Source organism: Elephas maximus, chromosome 9 (assembly GCF_024166365.1).
Source record: "Elephas maximus indicus isolate mEleMax1 chromosome 9, mEleMax1 primary haplotype, whole genome shotgun sequence".
Classification (NCBI taxonomy): domain Eukaryota; kingdom Metazoa; phylum Chordata; class Mammalia; order Proboscidea; family Elephantidae; genus Elephas; species Elephas maximus.
The window spans coordinates 45,169,774-45,192,194 of record NC_064827.1 but is presented as its reverse complement, the minus strand read 5'-3'; the positions used below and the strand labels follow the sequence as shown (position 1 = coordinate 45,192,194).

The window sequence follows — 22,421 nt, the reverse complement described above, 5'->3', positions numbered from 1 at the left end:
AGCAAAGAGTGAATGAACTACAATTACACAGAACAACATAGATTAATCTCACAAATATAGTGAACAAATCTTAGAAAGTCCAGAAGCAAGTATATGATATGAGAGGCCATGATAATGATTCCCCTCGGCAGGGGTAGTAGCGACTGAAAGAAGGCAGAGGGCACAGGGGTGTTGGTAATGTTCTGTTCCTTGATCTGTGCTTGGGTGCACAACTGGTTCAAACTGAGAAATTCATTGTTCTCTATTCATAGGACTAGTGAATATGTATATATAATTTTATAAACTTTATTTAAAAAACAAGTGGTAGCCCGGCCACAACCGATGACTGCCCTGACAGGGAACAAAACAGAGAACCCCTGAGGGAGCAGGAGAACAGTGGGATGCAGACCCCAAATTCTCATAAAAAGACCAGACTTAATGGTCTGACTGAGACTAGAAGGACCCTGGTGGTCATGGCCCCCAGACCTTCTGTTGGTCCACTACAGGAACCATCCCCGAAGCCAGCTGGTCAGAGATGGATTGGACTGGACAATGGGTTGGAGAGGGATGCTGGTGAGGAGTGAGCTACTTGGTTTGGGTGGACACTTGAGACAGTGTTGGCATCTCCTGCCTGGAGGGGAGATGCAAGAGGGGCTTAAAAGCTGGCAAAATGGTCACGAAAAGAGAGAGTAGAAGGAGGGAGCAGGCTGTCTCATGGGGGGAAAGTAATTGGGAGTATGTAGCAAGTTGTGTATGGGTTTTTTTGTGAGCTACTGACTTGATTTGTAAACTTTCACTTAAAGCACAATAAAAATTATTTTAAAAAAAAGTGGTAGGCCTCATTATCTGACTAACAGTAGAAGCCACAGCTATACGATGTATGAGGGCAAATGAACTTTCATCATCTTAAATGAGGATGGCAACAATTGCAAGGATGGCACAGCACCTGGCAGTATTTCGTTCTGTTGTATGTAAGGTCGCTGTGAGTCAGAACTGACTCAATGGCACCTAACAGCAACAACAGGTACACTGCTATGCCCAATGCCCAGTGCTGCATGCCGTAGAACTAAACAAGCCCCCTAAATAAAACACTCCCCTGTCCCAAAACATCTATGTTTTGCAATTGCCTTTTAGTTAAACAAAAAATATCAGAGCAGAGGAGGCAGAGCCAAGATGGCGGAACAGATGCTTCCGGCAAACCCTCTTACAACAAAGACCCGAGAAAACAAGTGAAACAAGTATATTCATGATAAGCTAGGAGCCCTGAACATCAAAGGCAAGCTTAGAAAACAAACTGAGGGGCAAGGGGAAGAAGAGACAGTTCAGCAGCAGAGAGGAGTTACTGGACCTGAATCGCGGGGCGCCCTCAGGCACCATTCCCGGGAGCGGCAGCAGCAGGCTGGTACTAGCGTTTGACTGCAGTTTCCTCAGGAAGAAGCAGCCAGCCACACAACCTACTCACACCTCCGGAACCAGAAAAGAATGGCATCCTTGGCAAAAGCTAAGTACTTGCGTATATTTTACCGGGCCTATAAAAAAAAAAAAAAAAAAAAAAATTTTTTTTTTTAGTTTTACCCCCTACTCCATCCCAAGCAGGTTGAGCAGCTGATTTCTCTGGGCCTGAAATAAGCCCTGTTGAGTGCCTAGAGCCATCCTTCTGGCCTTTGAGAAGGAATAAATTTGCAGTTGGGGGAAAAGATAATTTGCTAGCTCTACTAACCAGGGGAGCTCAGGACAGAAGCAGCTCCAGTCCAGGCAGAAACTGGCCATGGACTTTGAGTACCTTTCCCCTCTGCATGGATCTGTGTGGGCCTATTCAGGAGAATAGGACGTTGTTGGCAGACTCCGTTTCAGCTGTGCAGCGGAGAGGTGGGTGTTTGATGTTTGACATTGTCTTGCCTATTAAATAGGGTCCTCACCTACCCGCATCAGGGGCCTAAGGACTGGTGGCTCCACTCAGGTCACCCAGCCACCCGTGATGGGGGTCCAAGGATAACTGGTACCTCTCAGTCCTTACAACCAAAAACATTGGTGGCCATGGTCCATCTGCAGAACCCACCCACCTGTACGCTCTCGGGAATAGAGGAACTTTCCTCAGAGACACATGGGGGATGATTCTCAGCCCCCTGCCTTGTTCAGAGTTTGACCCCCTGCAACAACCAGATACCAGTACCTACACCAATCACCCCTGCCCCTCTAAGACTGTAGGACAGAGCCTGTACCACACACTTGATGATCAGCTGGACACCTGAGCTGAATTCATACAAGAAAAGTTAATTACGCCTATACTGATATACCTGATAACAGCTCCAGCCATCTGGGGACAGGACGTCAGAGCTCCAAGGGTGAAAATAATCAAGCTAGCTCACTCAAACAACCCATTTGGGCATATCAAAACAAAACAAAGCAAGAAGCTACAACACAGTAAGCAAACATAAAATAAACTAATACAATAACTTATAGATGGCTCAGGGACAACAGTCAATATCAAGTCACATAAAGAAACACCATGATCACCTCAACAAGCTCTCAAAACAAAGAATCAAGGGATCTTCTAGATGAAAGTGCATTCCTGGAATTACCAGAGGCAGAATACAAAAGATTAATATACAGAACCCTTCAAGTCATCAAGAAGGAAATGAGGCAATATGCAGAACAAGCCAAGGAACACACAGATAAAACAATTGAAGAAATTAAAAAGATTATTCAGGAACATAATGAAAAGTTTAATAAGCTGAAAAAATCCATAGACAACAATCAGAAATTCAGAAGATTAACAATAAAATTACAGATTTAGACACCTCAGTAGAAAGTAAGAGGAGCAGAACTGAGCAAGTGGAAGGTAGAATTGGAGAGCTTGAAGACTTGGAACCAATATATTTGAAGAAAAATCATATAAAAGAATTTTTAAAAATGAAGAAAGCTTAAGAAACGTGGGACTCTATCAAGAGAAATAACCTACGAGGGTTTGGAGTACCAGAACAGAGAGGGATAACAGAAAATACAGAGAGAATTGTCAAAGATTTGTTGGCAGAAAACTTCCCTGATATTGTGAAAGATGAGAAGATATCCATCCAAGACGCTCATCGAACTCCACATAAGGTAGATGTTAAAATAAAGTCAACAAGACATAATGAAACTTGCCAAAACCAAAGATAAAGAGAGAATTTTAAGAGCAGCTAGGAATAAACAAAAAGTCACCTACAAAGGAGAGTCAATAAGATTAAGCTTGGATTACTTGGCGGAAAACATGCAGGCAAGAAGGCAATGGGATGACTTAACTAAAAAATTGAAGGAAAAAAATTGTCAGCCAAGAATCATATATCCAGCAAAACTGTCTCTCAAATATGAAGGTGAAATTAGGCATTTCCAGATAAACAGAAGTTTAGGGAATTCGTAAAAACAAAACCAAAACCACAAGAAATACTAAAGGAAGTTCTTTGGTTAGAAAATCAATAATATCAGGTATTAACCCAAGACTAGAACATGGGCAGAGCAATCAGAAGTCAACCCAGACAGGGAAATCAAAAAAATAAATGAAGATAAAAAAAAAAAGAGGGAGGGGGCTAAGATGGCTGACTAGGTAGATGCTACCTCGGATCCCTCTTGCAACAAAGACTCGGAAAAACAAGTGAATCGATCACATACATGACAATCTACGAACCCTGACCAACAAACACAGATTTAAAGAGTTGACCTGAGTGACAGAGACCGAGAACAACTACTGGGAAGCAGCAACTGTTTTCAGAGCCTGGAGCCAGTGTCCCAGTCAGGAAACCTTGGCGCCGGGCTTTGGACTGGGTGCAGGGGAGCTGAGCACGGCATCTGGTGACGGCGCAAACACGGGGCGCAGCCCTACCCCCTGAACTGACCTCGGGAGGGGGCCCAGCCGGTCCGCGTGGGTGGCGTGGCGGCACAGCTGGTGAGAGGAGAAGTCGCCAGGAGGCAGCAACTGGTTTTGGAGCCGGGAGTGCAGCATCCCAGCCGGGGAACCTTGGCACGGGGCTTTGGACTGGGCAAGCAGGGGAGCTGAGCATGACATCCTGTGATGGTGCAAACATGGGGCACAGCCCCAGCCCCCTGAACTGACCTCGGGGGAAAACCAGCCAGTGCACACAGGCAGCGCAGCAACGTGGCTAACAGGAGGAGAAGTCACCGGGAGGCAGCGACTGTTTTTGGAGCCGGGAGTGCAGCGTGCCAGCCGGGGAACCTTGATGCTGGGCTTTGGACTGGGAGCGGAGGAGCTAACCGTGGCTTCTGAGACAGCGCAAGCACGGGACGTGGGCCTGACCCTCGGGGGCAATGTCTACCCAGCCAGCGAACACAGGGGACTCGCCCCTCGGGAATCTCAGATAAAACAGTCATCCCAAGCAATATAAGTAACTTTGTCTATATTCCAGGGTGCTACTCTCTCCTGTTTTTCTGAACTCTCCCCTCCCCTTCCCAGGCGGCTTCATTAACATTGGAATTTCCTGAGCCAGAGGCAGAACTGCTCCGTGGTTTTTCTTTTCCTTTTTTTTGGTCTTTTCCTAACCCATTCTTCTGGCCTGAGAGAAGCAACCACAAAAAATGCAGGGACCAAAAATCCTTCCCTAATTGGACTAAAAACACAGAACCAGCTCCAGCCAAGCATATGTGATCCACAGTCCTGGGCTTTCATCCCTACAGGGAACAAGGTGGCTATTATAATGCAAAGGCATTTCTGATAGGGATCTGACTGCATTTGTTTTAGCGGATTTACTGGAAAGAAAAGTTTCCCAGGTCTGATATCTCTGCATATTCAACAGAGCCCTCACTGACCCACAACAGGGAACTGAGGGCTTAAGCTCCCCCCAGACCACCTAGCCTCCTGCCTTAGGGGTCTAAGGAGGGTGACACCTACCAATCTGTAGAGGTACTTGCACTGGGGGCCTAAGGTACAGCTGCAGAACCCACCCACCAAGGTGCTTTAGGAATAGAGACACACCTACCTCACTGACACTTGGGGGAAGCCTGTCAGCATCCTGCCCCCCCCCCCCGGAGTGTGAACCCCAGCTGCTACTAGAATCTGGTGCACACAACTATCACCACTACTTCTCAAGGTGGATAGGTGACAGTCTGCATCACACACTTGATGACCCAAAATCAGATTCTACTCAAGAATAGTGAATGAACTCAGGCATATATATCTGGTAAGAGCCCAAACCAGCTGGTAATAGGTCATAAGTGAGTCAAGGGCTACAACAATCAAGACAGTGCAATCTAGTAACCCATCCACGTATATCGAAAGAAAACAAAAGAAGATAAGACTCAGTGAGAAAATATAGAATAAATCACTACAATATCTTAGCGATGGCTCGGAGACAGCAGTCAATATCAAACCACGTAAAGAAGCAGACAATGACTACTTCTACAACCCCCCAAACTAAAGAATCAAAATCTTTCCCAAATGAAGATACAATGCCGGATTTACCAGATACAGAATATAAAAAACTAATTTACAGAATGCTTCAAGACATCAGGGATGACCTCAGAAATGAAATAAGGCAAGCTACAGAAAAAGCCAAGGAACACACTGATAAAGCAGTTGAAGAACTCAAAAAGATTATTCAAGAACAGAGTGGAAAAATTAATAAGTTGCGAGAATCCATAGAGAGACAGCATTCAGAAATCCAAAAGATTAACAATAAAATTACAGAATTAGTCAACGCAATAGGAAGTCAGAGGAGCAGACTCGAGCAATTAGAATGCAGAGTGGGAAATCTAGAGGACGAGGGAATTAACACCAATATAGCTGAAAAAAAATCAGATAAAAGAATTTAAAAAAATGAAGAAACCCTAAGAATCATGTGGGACTCTATCAAGAAGGATAACTTGCGTGTGATTGGAGTCCCAGAACAGGGAGGGATAACAGAAAACACAAGAGAGAATAGTTGAAGACCTGTTGGCAGAAAACTTCCCCGACATCATGAAAGACGAAAGGATATTTATCCAAGATGCTCATCGAACCCCATTTAAGATTGATCCAAAAAGAAAAATACCAAGACATATTATCATCAAACTTGCCAAAACCAAAGATAAAGAGAAAATTTTAAAAGCAGCCAGGGATAAAACAAAGGTCTCCTACAAGGGAGAATCAATAAGGATAAGTTCAGACTACTCAGCAGAAACCATGCAGGCAAGAAGGCAATGGGATGACATATACAGAGCACTGAAGGAGAAAAACTGCCAGCCAAGGATCATATATCCAGCAAAACTCTCTCTGAAATATGAAGGCAAAATTGAGATATTTACAGATAAACACAAGCTTAGAGAATTTGTAAAAACCAAACCAAAGCTACAAGAAATACTAAAGGAAATTGTTTGGTCAGAAAACCAATAATATCAGATACCAGCACAACACAAGGTCACAGAACAGAACATCCTGATATCAACTCAAATATGGAAATCACAAAAACAAATTAAGATTAATTAAAAAAAAAAAACGCTCAAAACAGGGAATCATTGAAGTCAATATGTAAAAGATCACAATAATCAAAAAGAGGGACTAAATACAGGTGGCGTAGAACTGCCATATGGAGAGGGATACAAGGCGATACAGGACAATACAAGTTAGGTTTTTGCTTAGAAAAATAGGGGTAAATATTAAGGTAACCACAAAGAGGTATAATAACTCCATAACTCAAAATAAAAACCAAGAAAAACATAACGACTCAGCAAACATAAAGTCAAATACTATGAAAATGAGGAACACACAATTTACAAAGAAAAACGTCTCAGCACAAAAAAGTAAGTGGAAAAATGAAATTGTCAACAACACACATAAAAAGGCATCAAAATGACAACACTAAACACATACTTATCTATAATTACGCTGAATGTAAATAGACTAAATGCACCAATAAAGAGACAGAGAGTCTCAGACTGGATAAAGAAACATGATCCGTCTATATGCTGCCTACAAGAGACACACCTTAGACTTAGAGACACAAACAAACTAAAACTCAAAGGATGGAAAAAATATATCAAGCAAACAATAAGCAAAAAAGAGCAGGAGTAGCAATATTAATTTCTGACAAAATAGACTTTAAAGTTAAATCCACCACAAAGGATAAAGAAGGACACTACATAATGATAAAACGGACAATTGACCAGGAAGATATAACCATATTAAATATTTATGCACCCAATGACAGGGCTACAAGATACATAAAATAAATTTTAACAGAATTGAAAAGTGAGATAGACACCTCCACAATTATAGTAGGAGACTTCAACACACCACTTTCGGAGAAGGACAGGACACCCAGTAAGAAGCTTGATAGAGACACGGAAGATCTAATTACTACAATCAACCAACTTGACCACATTGACTTATACAGAACTCTCCACCCAACTGCTGCAAAGTATACTTTTTTTTCTAGCACACATGGAACATTCTCTAGAATAGACCACATATTAGGTCATAAAACAAACCTTTGCAGAATCCAAAGCATCTTCTCACACCACAAGGCCATAAAACTGGAAATCAATAACAGAAAAATTAGGGAAAAGAAATCAAATACTTGGAAACTGAACAATACTCTGCTGAAAAAAGACTGGGTTATAGCAGACATTAAGGAGGGAATAAAGAAATTCATAGAATGCAACGAGAATGAAAATACTTCCTATCAAAACCTCTGGGACACAGCAAAAGCAGTGCTCAGAGGCCAATTTACATCGATAAATGCACACGTACAAAAAGAAGGAAGAGCCAAAATCAGAGAACTGTCCCTACAACTTGAACAAATAGAAACTGAGCAACAAAAGAATCCATCAGGCACCAGAAGAAAACAAATAATAAAAATTAGAGCTGAACTAAATGAATTAGAGAACAGAAAAACAATTGAAAGAATTAATGAAGCCAAAAGCTGGTTCTTTGAAAATTGATAAACCATTGGCCAGACGACTAAAGAAATACAGGAAAGGAAACAAATAACCCGAATAAGAAACGAGAAGGGCCACATCACAACAGACCCAACTGAAATTAAAAGAATCATATCAGATTATTACGAAAAATTGTACTCTAACAAATTTGCAAACCTAGAAGAAATGGATGAGTTCCTGGAAAAACACTACCTACCTAAACTAACACATTCAGAAGTAGAACAACTAAATAGACCCATAACAAAAAAAGAGATTGAAATGGTAATCAAAAAACTCCCAACAAAAAAAAGCCCTGGCCTGGACGGCTTCACTGCAGAGTTCTACCAAACTTTCAGAGAAGCATTAACACCACTACTACTAACGGTATTTCAAAGCATAGAAAATGACAGAATACTACCTAACTCATTCTATGAAGCCACCATTTCCCTGATACCAAAACCAGGTAAAGACATGGCAAAAAAAAGAAAATTACAGACCTATATCCCTCATGAACATAGATGCAAAAATCCTCAACAAAATTCTAGCCAATAGAATTCAACAACATATCAAAAAAATAATCCACCACGACCAAGTGGGATTTATACCAGGTATGCAAGGCTGGTTCAATATTCGAAAAACCATTAATGTAATCCACCATATAAATAAAACAAAAGACAAAAACCATATGATCTTATCAATTGATGCAGAAAAGGCATTTGACAAAGTCCAACACCCATTCATGATAAAAACTCTCAGCAAAATAGGAATTGAAGGAAAATTCCTCAACATAATAAAGGGCATCTATACAAAGCCAACAGCCAACATCACCCTAAATGGAGAGAGCCTGAAAGCATTTCCCTTTAGAACGGGAACCAGACAAGGATGCCCTTTATCACCGCTCTTATTCAACATTGTACTAGAGGTCCTAGCCAGAGCAATTAGGCTAGAGAAAAAAATAAAGGGCATCCGGATTGGCAAGGAGGAAGTAAAATTATCTCTATTTGCAGATGACACGATCTTATACACAGAAAACCCTAAGGAATCCTCCAGAAAACTACTGAAACTAATAGAAGAGTTTGGCAGAGTCTCGGGTTACAAGATAAACATACAAAAATCACTTGGATTCCTCTACATCAACAAAAAGAACATTGAAGAGGAAATCACCAAATCAATACCATTTACAGTAGCCCCCAAGAAGATGAAATACTTAGGAATAAATCTTACCAAAGGTGTAAAAGACCTATACAAAGAAAACTACAAAGTACTACTACAAGAAACTAAAAAGGGCCTACTTAAGTGGAAAAACATACCTTGCTCACGGATAGGAAGACTTAACATAGTAAAAATGTCTATTCTAGCAAAAGCCATCTATACATACAATGCACTTCCGATCCAAATTCCAATGTCATTTTTTAATGTGATGGGGAAACAAATCATCAACTTCATATGGAAGGGAAAGAAGCCTCGGATAAGTAAAGCATTACTGAAAAAGAAGAAGAAAGTGGGAGGCCTCACTCTACCTGATTTCAGAACCTATTATATAGCCACAGTAGTCAAAACAGCCTGGTACTGGTACAACAACAGGCACATAGACCAATGGAACAGAATTGAGAACCCAGATATAAGTCCATCCACATATGAGCAGCTGATATTTGACAAAGGCCCAGTATCAGTTAATTTGGGAAAAGATAGTCTTTTTAACAAATGGTGCTGGCATAACTGGATATCCATTTGCAAAAAATGAAACAGGACCCATACCTCACACCGTGCACAAAAACTAACTCCAAGTGGATCAAAGACCTAAACATAAAGACTAAAACGATAAAGATCATGGAAGAAAAAATAGGGACAATGTTAGGAGCCCTAATACAAGGCATAAACAGAATACAAAACATTACCAAAAATGACGAAGAGAAACCAGATAACTGGGAGTTCCTAAAAATCAAACACCTATGCTCATCTAAAGACTTCACCAAAAGAGTAAAAAGACCACCTACAGACTGGGAAAGAATTTTCAGCTATGACATCTCTGACCAGCGCCTGATCTCTAAAATCTATATGACTCTGTCAAAACTCAACCACAAAAAGACAAATAACCCAATCAAAAAGTGGGCAAAGGATATGAACACACACTTCAGTAAAGAAGATATTCAGGCAGCTAGCAGATACATCAGAAAATGCTCTCGATCATTAGCCATTAGAGAAATGCAAATTAAAACTACGATGAGATTCCATCTCACTCCAACAAGGCTGGCATTAATCCAAAAAACACAAAATAATAAATGTTGGAGAGGCTGCGGAGAGATTAGAACTCTTATACATTGCTGGTGGGAATGGTACAACCACTTTGGAAATCTATCTGGCATTATCTTAAACAGTTAGAAATAGAACTACCATACAACCCAGAAATCCCACTCCTCGGAATATACCCTAGAGAAATAAGAGCCTTCACACAAACAGATATATGCACACCCATGTTTATTGCAGCTCTGTTTACAATAGCAAAAAGCTGGAAGCAACCAAGGTGCCCCTCAACAGATGAATGGTTAAATAAATTGTGGTATATTCACACAATGGAATACTCCGCATCGATAAAGAACAGTGATGAATCTGTGAAACATTTCATAACATGGAGGAACCTGGAAGGCATTATGCTGAGCGAAATGAGTCAGAGGCAAAAGGACAAATATTGTATAAGACCACTATTATAAGATCTTGAGAAATAGTATAAACTGAGAAGAACACATACTTTTGTGGTTATGAGGGGGGAAGGGAGGGAGGGTGGGAGAGGGTTTTTTAGTGATTAGTTAGTAAGATAAGAACTACTTTAGGTGAAGGGAAGGACAATACTCAATACATGGAAGGTCAGCTCAACTGGACTGGACCAAAAGCAAAGAAGTTTCCGGGATAAACTGAATGCTTCAAAGGTCAGCAGAGCAAGGGCAGGGGTTTGGGTACCATGGTTTAAGGGGACTTCTAAGTCAATTGGCAAAATAATTCTATTATGAAAACATTCTGCATCCCACTTTGAAATGTGGCGTCTGGGGTCTTAAATGCTAACAAGCGGCCATCTAAGATGCATCAATTGGTCTCAACCCACCTGGAGCAAAGGAGAACGAAGAACACCAAGGTCACACAATAACTATGAGCCCAAGAGACAGAAAGGGCCACATGAACCAGAGACTTACATCATCCTGAGACCAGAAGAACTAGTTGGTGCCTGGCCACAACCGATGACTGCCCTGACAGGGAGCAGAACAGAGAACCCCTGAGGGAGCAGGAGATCAGTGGGATACAGACCCCAAATTCTCACAAAAAGACCAGACTTAATGGTCTGACTGAGACTAGAGGAATCCCAGCGGTCATGGTCCCCAAACCTTCTGTTGGCCCAGGACAGGAACCATTCCTGAAGACAACTCATCAGACATAGAAGGGACTGGACAGTGGGTAGGAGAAAGATGCTGATGAAGAGTGAGCTATTTGTATCAGGTGGACACTTGAGACTGTGTTGGCATCTCCCGTCTGGAGGGGAGGTGGGAGGTTAGAGAGAGTTGGAAGCTGGCAAAATTGTCACGAAAGGAGAGACTGGAAGGGCTGACTCATTAGGGGGAGAGCAAGTGGGAGTATGGAGTAAGGTGTATATAAACTGATATGTGACAGACTGACTTGATTTGTAAACGTTCACTTGACGCCCAATTAAAAAAAAAAAAGATAAAAAAACCACACACACACACACAACAGGGTAACAGCAACGTTGTTATGTAAGACAACATTAAAACAATAAAGAGGGACTAAGAAATGTAGTCATAGATCTTCCATATGGAGAGGAAGATAAGGTCATATAAAGAAATTAAAGCGAGGTTTAAATTTAGAAAAATAGGGGTAAATAACAAGGTAATGACAAAAGAGTCAAACTATCCTACTCATCAAAATAAAATACAAGAAAAAAATAGAGACTCAGCAGAAACAAAATCAAGAACAACAAATACGAGGAAAGGACAATATATAAAGATAATCTACTCAGCACATAAAATTAAGTGGGAAAAGGAAACCGTCAACAACACACAAAAAAAGACATCAAAATGATAGCACTAAATTCATACCTATCCATAATTATGCTGAATGTAAGTGGACTAAATACACCAATAAAGAGACAGACAGTGGCAGAATGGATTAAAAAACAAGATCCGTCTATATGTTGCCTACAAGAGACACACCTTAGACTTAGAGACACAAACAAACTAACTCAAAGGAGGAAAAAAATATATCAAGCAAACAACAATCAAAAAAGAGCAGGAGTGGCAATATTTCTGACAAAATAGACTTCAAAGTTAAATCTATACTAAAGGGTAAGGAAGGACACTATATAGTAATTAAAGGGACAATATACCAAGAAGATATAACCAGATTAAATATTTATGCACCCAACGACAGGGCTGCAAGATACATAAAACAAACTCTATCAGCATTGAAAAGTGAGATAGACAGCTCCACTATAATAGTAGGAGACTTCAACACACCACTTTCGGTGAAGGACAGGACATCCAGAAAGAAGCTCAATAAAGACACAGGAGATCTAAATGCCACAATCAACCAACTCACTTTTCAATGCTGAGTTGCAATAGTGAAGCATTCCAGGGGGAAAATACTAAATGACATAGAAAGCAGCAAAAGAAGATGGAAGGAATACACAGAGTCATTGTACCAAAAAGAATTAGTTGATGTTCAGCCATTTCAAGAGGTGGCATATGATCAGGAACCAATGCTACCGAAGGAAGAAGTCCAAGCTGCTCTGAAGGCATTGCCAAAAAAATAAAAAAGGCTCCAGGGATTTATGGAATATCAACTGAGATATTTCAACAAACAGATGGAGTGCTGGAGGTGCTCACTTGTCTATGCCAAGAAATATGGAAGACAGCTTCTTGGCCAACTTACTGGAAGAGATCCATATTTATGCCTATTCGCGAGAAAGCTGATCCAACCGAATTTTGCTGAAGATCATTCAAAAACGGCTGCAGCAGTATATTGACAGGGAACTGCCAGAAATTCAGGTTGGATTCAGAAGAGGATGTGGAACCAGGGATATCACTGCTGATGTTAGATGGATCCTGGCTGCAAGCAGAGAATACCAGAAGGATATTCACCTGTGTTTTATTGACTGTGCAAAGGCATTTTACTGTGTGGATCATAGCAAACTAGGGATAACATTGCGAAGAATGGGCGTTCCAGAACACTTAATTGTGCTCATGAGGAACCTGTACATATATCAAGAGGCAGTTGTTTGGACAGAATAAGGGGATGCTGATTGGTTTAAAGTCAGAAAAGGTGTGCGTCAGGGTTGTATCCTTTCACCATACCTATTCAATCAGTATGCTGAGCAAATAATCCAAGAAGCTGGAATATATGAAGAGAACGGGGCATCTGGATTGGAGGAACACTCATTAGCAACCTGCGTTATGCAGATGACACAACCTTGTTCACGAAAGTGAAGAGGACTTGAAACACTAATGAAGATCAGAGACCACAGCCTTCAACATAAAGAAAACATAAATCCTCACAAACGGACCAATGAGCAACATCATGATAAACAGAGAAACGATTGAAGTTGTCAAGGATTTCATTTTACTTGGATCCACAATCAACAGCCACGGAAGCAGCAGTCAAGAAATCAAAAGACGCATTGCATTGGGTAAATCTGCTGCAAAGGACCTCTGTAAAGTGTTGAAGAGCAAAGACATCACCTCGAAGACTAAGGTGCTCCTGACCCAAGCCATGGTATTTTCAATCACATCATATGCATGTGAAAGCTGGACAATGAATAAGGAATACTGAAGAAGAATTGATGCCTTTGAATTGTGGTGCTGGCAAAGAGTATTGAATATACCATGGACTGCCAAAAGAACGAACAAATCTGTCTTGGAAGAAGTACAACCAGAATACTTCTTAGAAGCAAGGATGGCGAGACTACATCTTACATACTTTGGACATGTTGTCAGGAGGGATCAGTCTCTGGAGAAGGACATCATGCTTGGCAGAGTACAGAGTCAGCGGAAAAGAGGACTACCCTCAAAGAGGTGGATTGACACAGTGGCTGCAGCAATGAGCTCAAGCATAACTATGATTGTAAGGATGGCTCAGGACCGGGAAGTTTTTCGTTCTGTTGTACATAGGGTCACTGTGAGTTGGAACCGACTTGACGGCACCTAACAACAACAACATGCAGGGATGGTTCAACATTAGAAAAACAATTAATGCAGTCATTCACATATATACAACAAAAGACAAGAGTCACAAGATTTTATCAACTGATGCAGAAAAAGCATTTCACAAAGTTCAACACCCGTTCATGGTAACAACTCTCAGCAAAATAGGAATAGAAGGAAAATGCCTCAACATAATAAAGGGCATTTATACAATGCCAACAGCCAACATCATCCTAAATGGAGAGAGCCTGAAAGCATTCCCTTTGAGATCGGGAACAGACAAGGATGCCCTTTATCACTGCTCTTATTCAACATTATGCTGGGAGTCCTAGCCAGAGAAATTAGGCTAGATAAAGAAATAAAGAGCATCCAGATTGGCAAGGAAGAAGTAAAAGTATCTCTATGCGCAGATGACATGATCTTCAAAACCAAAACCAAACCCAGAGCCATCGAATTGATTTCGACTCATAGCGACGTGATCTTATACACAGAAAACCCTGAAGAATCCTCAAGAAACCTACTGAAACTAAGAGAAGAGTTCAGCAGAGTATCGGGATACAAGATAAACATACAAAAATCAGTCGTATTCCTCTACACCAACAAAAAAGAACATCGAAGAGGAAATCACCAAATCAATACCATTTACAGTAGACCCCAAGAAGATAAAATACTTAGGAATAAATCTTACCAGTGATGTAAAAAACTTATACAAAGAAAACTACAAAACACTTCTGCAAGAACCCAAAAGAGATCTACATAAGTGGAAAAATATACCTTGCTCATGGATAGGAAGACTTAACATTATAAAAATGTCTATTCTACCAAAAGCCATCTATAGATACAATGCAATTCTGATCCAAATTCCAATGACATTTTTTAATGAGATGGAGAAACAAATCACCAACTTCATATGGAAGGGAAAGAGGCCCCGGGTAAGTAAAGCATTACTGAAAAAGAAGAACGAAGTGGGAGGCCGTACTCTACCTGATTTTAGAATCTATTATACCACCACAGTAGTCAAAACAGCCTGGTACTGGTACGACAACAGTTACACAGACCAATGGAACAGAATTGAGAATCCAGACACAAATCCATCCACACATAAGCAGCTGAAATCCCAAAGTCAGTTAAATGTCTTTTTAACAAATGGTGCTGGCATAACTGGATATCCATCTGCAAAAAAATGAAACAAGACCCATACCTCACTCCATGCACAAAAACGAGCTCAAAATGGATCAAAGACCTAAATATAAAATCTAAAATGATAAAGATCATGGGAGAAAAAATAGGGACAACGTTTGGAGCCCTAATACATGGCATAAACAATATACAAAACATTACTAACAATGCAGAAGAAAAACTAGGTAACTGGGAGCTCCTAAAAATCAAACACCTATGCTCATTCAAAAAAAAAAAAAAACTTTTTTTTTTTCATCCAAAGACTTCACCAGAAGAGTAAAAAGATTACCTACAGACTGGGAAAAATTTTTTAGCTATGACACTTCTGATCAGTGCCTGATCTCTAAAATCTACATGATACTGCAAAAACTCAACTACAAAAAGACAAATAACCCAATTTAAAAATGGGCAAAAGATATGAACAGACAGTTCACTAAAGAAGACATTCAGGTGGTGAACAGATACATGAGGAAATGCCTACGATTATTAGCCATTAGAGAAATGCAGATCAAAACTACAATGAGATTCCATCTCACTCCAACAAGGCTGGCATTAATCCAAAAAACACAAAACAATAAATGTTGGAGAGGCTGTGGAGAGACTGGAACACTTCTACACTGCTGGTGGGAATGTCAAATGGTACAACCACTTTGGAAAGTGATTTGCTGCTTCCTTAAAAAGCTGGAAAAAGAACTACCCTACGATCCAGTAATCCCACTCCTTGGAATATATCCTAGAGAAATAGGAGCCTTTACATGAACAGATATACGCACACCCATGTTTATTGCAGCACTGTTTACAATAGCAAAAAGATGGATGCAACCAAAGTGCCCATCAACGGATGAATGGATAAACAAATTATGGTATATTCACACAATGGAAAGAACAGTGACGAATCTGTGAAACATTTCATAACATGGAGGAATCTGGAAGGCATTATGCTTAATGAAATTAGTCAGTTGCAAAAGGACAAATATTGTATAAGACCACTATTATAAGAACTCTAGAAACAGTTTAAACAGAGAAGAAAATATTCTTTGATGGTTATGAGAGTGGGGAGGGAGGGAAGGCGGGAGAGGAGTATTCACTAATTAGATAGTAGATAAAAACTACTTTATGTGACAGGAAAGACAACAGACAATACAGGCGAGGTCAGCACAACTGGACTAAACCAAAAACAAAGAAGTTTCCTGAATAAACTGAATGCTTCGAAGGCCAGCGTAGCAGGGGCAGGAGTTTGGGAACCATGGTTTCAGGGGACAACTAAGTCAACTGGCATAATAAAATCTATTAAGAAAACATTCTGCGTCCGAGTTTGGAGAGTGGCGTCTAGGGTCTTAAAAACTAGCAAGCGGCCATCTAAGATGCAACAATTGGTCTCACCCACCTGGACCAAAGGAGAATGAAGAACACAAAGGACACAAGGTAATTACGAGCCCAAGAGACAGAAAGGGCCACATAAACCAGAGACTACATCAGCCTGAGACCAGAAGAACTAGATGGTGTCCAGCTACAACCAATGACTGCTCTGACAGGGAACACAACAGAGAACTCCTGAGGGAGCAGGAGAGCAGTGGGAGGCAAACCCCAAATTCTTGTAAAAAGACCAGACTTAATGGTCTGACTGAGACTAGAAGCACCCTGGTGCTCATGGTCCCCAGGCCTTCTGTTAGCCCAAGACTGAAACCATTCCCAAAGCCAACTACTCTTCAGACAGGGATTGAACTGGACAATGGGATAGAAAATGATACTGGTGAAGAGTGAGCTTCTTGGATCAAATAGACTCATGAGACTATGTGGGCATCTCCTGTCTGGACGGGGTCAGAAGCTGGCCGAATGGACTAGAATAGAGAGAGTGGAGGGAGAGAGTGGGCTGTCTCATCAGGGGGAGAGTAATTGGGAGTGTGTAGCAAGGTGTGTATGGGTTTTTGTGTGAGAGACTGACTTGATTTGTAAACTTTCACTTAAAGCACAATACAAAATTAAAAAAAAAATATCAGAGCAGCAATAATATTTCTAGAATATTGCCACCGAGCTGAAAGATAAATATTTATGCATGACATCTACGCCAGGGGGGCGCTGTTGTACAAAACGAATTCTCAAAAGCCTATTAATGCACAGGTCATAACTGATGTGATTATAAATGTCCAAAATGTGCTTTAATATTGCTTTTGTTCCCGAAAGTATACATTAGAAACCTCTTCCCCATCCCATCCCTAAACAGCTCAGAGACCCATTCTGTCCTAAGAATGTAGATCTTATTCCATAGAACGGGCCTTCTAAACATTTACATGGTTTTTGAATGTGTAACTTAAAAGTATTATTTTTTTTAGTTTTATTTTAAAATGAAACTTTTTTTTAGGAACTGAATTCCTATGCTCCTCCCACATACACATAGGTGTCACTGAGATTAGGGGTACTTTCTGCCCAAACCTGTCCCTACAAATTGAAGTTTACCAATGGCTTCTTAAATGTCAAGTCTAATAAACCCTTTCCATCCTTTGTCTTACTGGACTTCTCTGTAGTGTATGACACTGCTCATTTCTCCTACCTGAAAACTGTATCCCTTTGGCTTTCACGATACTCTTCTTACTCTCTTTTCTTTGTATCTTTCTGAGCTGCTTCTCTCCCTCTCGTCTGCGTTTCTTTCTTTGCCCCATCCTAATATTAAGATATTAGGGCTCCCTAGAGAAAAAAAATATATATATATATATATTTTTTTTTTAGGACAGGTTCCTAGGGAACTAGGGACAGAGTGGGAGTGCTGCCTACTTTCCCTGGAGTACCTTCGTCCTCTTCTACGGATTCAACTGTTTTCTCAGTTCTATCAGTTCTCGTGACTCACAAATTCATATCTCCAGTCCCAGCCTCTCCCCAGAGCTTTGTCTGTGTCTCCTGTCCTAAGCTTCCCCTCCTGAACATCCCATATAGCCAAATATGAACTTAACGAATTTCCCCAAAACTTGTTTTTCCTCCTGCATTCTCTATTTCCACCACTGGCCCTATCATCCACCCAAACACACCAGCCAGAAACAAGGAAGTCATCTTCGGCTCATTCATCTTTGTCCCCTCTACACCTAGTCAACCATTCCTTTGTCTTTTCTTCCTCCATAGCTTTAGTTCAGGTCCCATCATCTCCTGCCTTTTCATGATCTTGCTTCCAGCCTTGTCCTTCCCTCATATTTCAATCTCAATATTGAGATTGCTCCCCTCAATCTGCTCCTGGTTAGGCTCCAGCCTCAACTCTCAAGACTCATTTGCCTTGCATTTTACACTCCAGCAGGATCAACCTGCTTATAGTTCTCCAGACACACTGTTCTTTTTTCCCCTCCATTTTCTCATGCTGACCCCTTTGCCTGGAAGGCCTCTTCCTCCCCTCCTCTCTTGCCTTTCATGATTCAACTCGGGTATCATCTCTTCCAGGAAATCTTTCCTGACCTCTCCAAGTCGGGTCAGAAGCCCCACCCCTCCTTCTGTGCTAAGCTTTCCCTTCTGAGATGTGTTATCTTCACTTGCTCTTTTGTCTTTCTCCCCAAGCCTTTGAGCATCCTGAGCCTGTACTCTAATCACCCAGGGTCTGGCACATGGTAGGTGTATAATAACCGTTTCTTGAGTGAAGGACAGCAGAATGACTCCCCAGTTTGGATGATTAGATGGTTGGTGGGGACAACTGCAAAGGAGTGACTATTGAAGAGGAGCTCTTTGAAAAGAGGATAGGACAGGGCTGTGCATGCGAAAGATGGGGACTTGGGCTTTGACAGCTTGTGGGTGCCTGGGGGGACATGCGAGGGCAGATGTCCAATAGGCAATCAGATGATCGGGTCTGGGGCTTTGGAGAAGCTGGGGCTATACCATGTTAGAAGCATTTAATTGTGGCAGCTAGGACAAGGCTGAATTCAGGAAGCCTCAGGAGGAAGCCTCCTTACGAGGAAAGCACTACCACTCCTTTCCCTGCTAGAAGACTCATCCCTTCCAAATCTTACCCAGGGTCAAAGACTTCATTGGATAGGGCCTCAGGGGCTGCAGATGCCTCCAGACAGTATGAGGACCGACTCTACCATCTCAGGGGCCGTGGAGGGCCTTCAGCCAGCTCCATCTCCTTCCACTGACATTCCAGGAACTGGAGCATGTCCGTCTGGGCAAGGTTCCACATGGCTCTGAGGGCCTGAGCACAGATGCCTGACAGAGAATAAACAGACACTCCTTTGCTGAGATGTGTCAAAAAGAGGTTGCAACAGCTGCCTGTGGCTCCACCAATTCTGAGTGAACTGCCTGCACTTCCTGGATTTGTGTATCAAGTAAATTAAGATTCAGGCCACTATAAACCCAGGCAGGGTGAAAGCCACATCCCACATACTCTCGACACTCAGAGAGGAAGAGAGGTCACAAACAGAAACAAAAGCCATAAACATCTTTGGCTGCCCGGGGTCCAGCAGAGTCAATTGTCCAGAGAGGGCCTAGCCTGTCCCACGAGGACTGGCACTTTGTTCCTCTGCCTAGGAATCCTCCATGCTAGATGAAATGCCCCAGAATTTCATCACACAAAGACGTGGAGGAAAACGCTAGGCAAACATTTCATTAAAGTTCTCAATACACATTGTGTATTGCACAATAAACAGCTGCAGGGGCCGCTTGGACAAAATGCTCATGGATAGAGAAAGAGTGGGTGACCAGCAAATGGGTAGGCTCAAAGCTTCTTCCATGGCAACCCACCTGCAGACAGTTTGCTGGTCTGCAAAGAAAATGTTGCTGTGGTTACTGCTCAGCTCATAATGGTTTTATTTGACTGACACCCACCCAGAGTGGGGTGAGGGCAGCAGCCATTTTGTTTAGTGTGACTCAACCCCTGCGCTAATTGGTGTACTTTCCCATGATTTAGGGACTGAGGAAGAAAGAAAAGGACAGTGCCTTCAGTGGTCACTTTTTCTACCACAAGGCCTGGAGATGCAGAGAAAGCTTGTATGCTATATGACAGAAGAATGAAATAGAAACAGAGAGAGGAACAGAGATGAAAGGAGAGAACCTTGACAGCTCTCCAGCCCCTGGTTCTTGTCCCGCCTGCATCTTAGCCCTCAAGTTTCATGAGACACTTTTGAGTCCTTGTGATAAATTTCCTGTGTTTTAACTGAGCTTATCAACTCCAATTCATTGAGAATTGTAATTAATACAGGAATGTGCCAGTAATTAGCTACATGCCCATGGATAATTTCCTTAACCTCTTTGAGCATCACTTTCCTCATCTATCAACTGGGGATAATGAGATTCTTCACAAGATCAAAGAGACTAATGAAATAATTTGGTGAAAGTAAAATGCTAACTGTACCGTTCACATGGCAGCCTCTTAACTAATGTCTTTCCCCTAGGAGACCAAAAAACCAAAACACCCCCTAAGGTTGTGGATAGATAAGTCTGGATTCATTTACTTATTGATGATAGATGGTTGAAATCCAAGGACTGAATGAAAAAAAAATTTTTCGCCCCCACAAAAGAGGATTGAAGCATTCAGTGTCTTTTAAAACTGGTGATACAACATTTTTCTCTGGAATAGGTTCTTGGTTTACAGATCTAGATAGTTTGTCTAATAAAAATTGTCTTTTGTCTACTGGTATCCATTCCTCCATCCCCCCATTCCCTCTACCTAAAACTCCCTAACTGCCTTTCCTCCAGGCACCACATGTTCTGAGGAAATTGACTTCACTACTAGCTCCAGCCCCAGATGGTTTAAGCCCATGAGCACTTTTATTCCCCTGAATATATCATGGGTTTGAGGAGGGTATGGAACCTAAGTAGTGTAAATTAAGATGAAATTCAGCATCATACTTGGGATGTTGGCTCAGAAATGCTCTGTCCCCCTGGAAGTGAACATGGAAGTATGCAATCCTGATGCCTACTGACAGCCATCCTACCTACAGTCGCAAGGGAAACTAGTCTCAGTGAGCCCATGAAGGGCAAAGGAGAATTGGAAAGAAGTGGGCCTCTGATGACGTTGTTGGATGGCTGCATTAAGCAATCCCAAAGTCCACAATCTGTCTGACTCTGGCTGTGTGAACCAGCAAAGCCTCTTCATAGTTTACCTCTGTTCAATTTGGCTTTTCTGTAACCTTCGAAATGAAGTGTCAAAACTGATAAAGCCACACACATCTTCTGGGGTTCATGATTTCATAAATATAGCCATTTGTTTAAACAGAAACAGCACTAGTATTTAAGATGAAAGATGATTTATTCAAATCCTCCCCTAAACATTGGGGTTCTTAAACAAAGTCCTTACCCCAAGGCAACCCCTCCACTCCTCTGGTTTTCACTGTCACCCATATGTCAATAATTACTGAATTTGCCACTCTCCTGAGCCTCAGACTGAATGTCCTCCAGGCACCTCAGAATTGAACACGTCCTGAACTGCACTCACCCTCCTCCCTAAACTTCTGGGCTCCCTGTGTTCTCTGACTTGGTCAATGGCACCATCCTCATCCAAGCCACCCAAGCTGACCAAGTCAAACAAGTTTCCCCAGGTGCCTCTCTCTTCCTCACCTATACCTCCCATTAGTCACCAAGTCTAGTGATTTTTGCCTCCTAAACATTTCTCTGTTCTGCCCCTTTCTCTAGGTCCTTTTAATCATTGCCCTAGTTTAGGCCCTCTTCATTTCTCTCCAGAATTACTAATCTATTAAATTGTTGATTGCTTTTTTTGATGGACATCTTTTACATAAAATTGGAATCTTGCTGTATATCCCGCATGTTAAATGAAAAGAGGGGATGTCTTAGGCTGGGTTCTCTAAAGAAGCAAAACCCAGTAAAGCATATATGTATATAGAGAGATTTATATCAAGGAAATGGAACATCCCAAGACTGTGGGTCAGGATAGAGGCTTCTACTGATTCATGTAGCTGCAGGGGCTGGTAAATCCTAGATCAGCAGGTAAGACAACAGGGTTCTTGCTCAAAGGCTGCCATGATTGGCAAATCCCAATATCAGCAAGTAAGACGGCAGGTAAACTGCTAGCTCAAGTCCCAAGAATTGGAGGTCATATGAACAGGAGCCAGCTGCGGGATCCAGAGCAAGCAAAAGCCCACAAGTCTTGCCAAAAAGCCCATTCATATATTTGACGCAGGCCACACACCAAGGAAACTCCCTTTCAACTGACTGGCTACTAATAGCAGATACCATCATGGAGGTGAT

General features: G+C 41.6%; 1 long non-coding RNA gene across 1 annotated transcript in view; it reads right to left on the bottom strand.

The window, feature by feature from the left end:
- The window catches only part of LOC126083118 (uncharacterized), a 53,954-nt gene that overhangs the window by 18,789 nt on the left and 12,744 nt on the right, over positions 1–22,421 (bottom strand). The window contains exon 2 of the long non-coding RNA XR_007518722.1: positions 1,328–1,508. This is a non-coding gene — a long non-coding RNA (uncharacterized LOC126083118). The remainder of the gene's footprint in view (positions 1–1,327; positions 1,509–22,421) is intronic.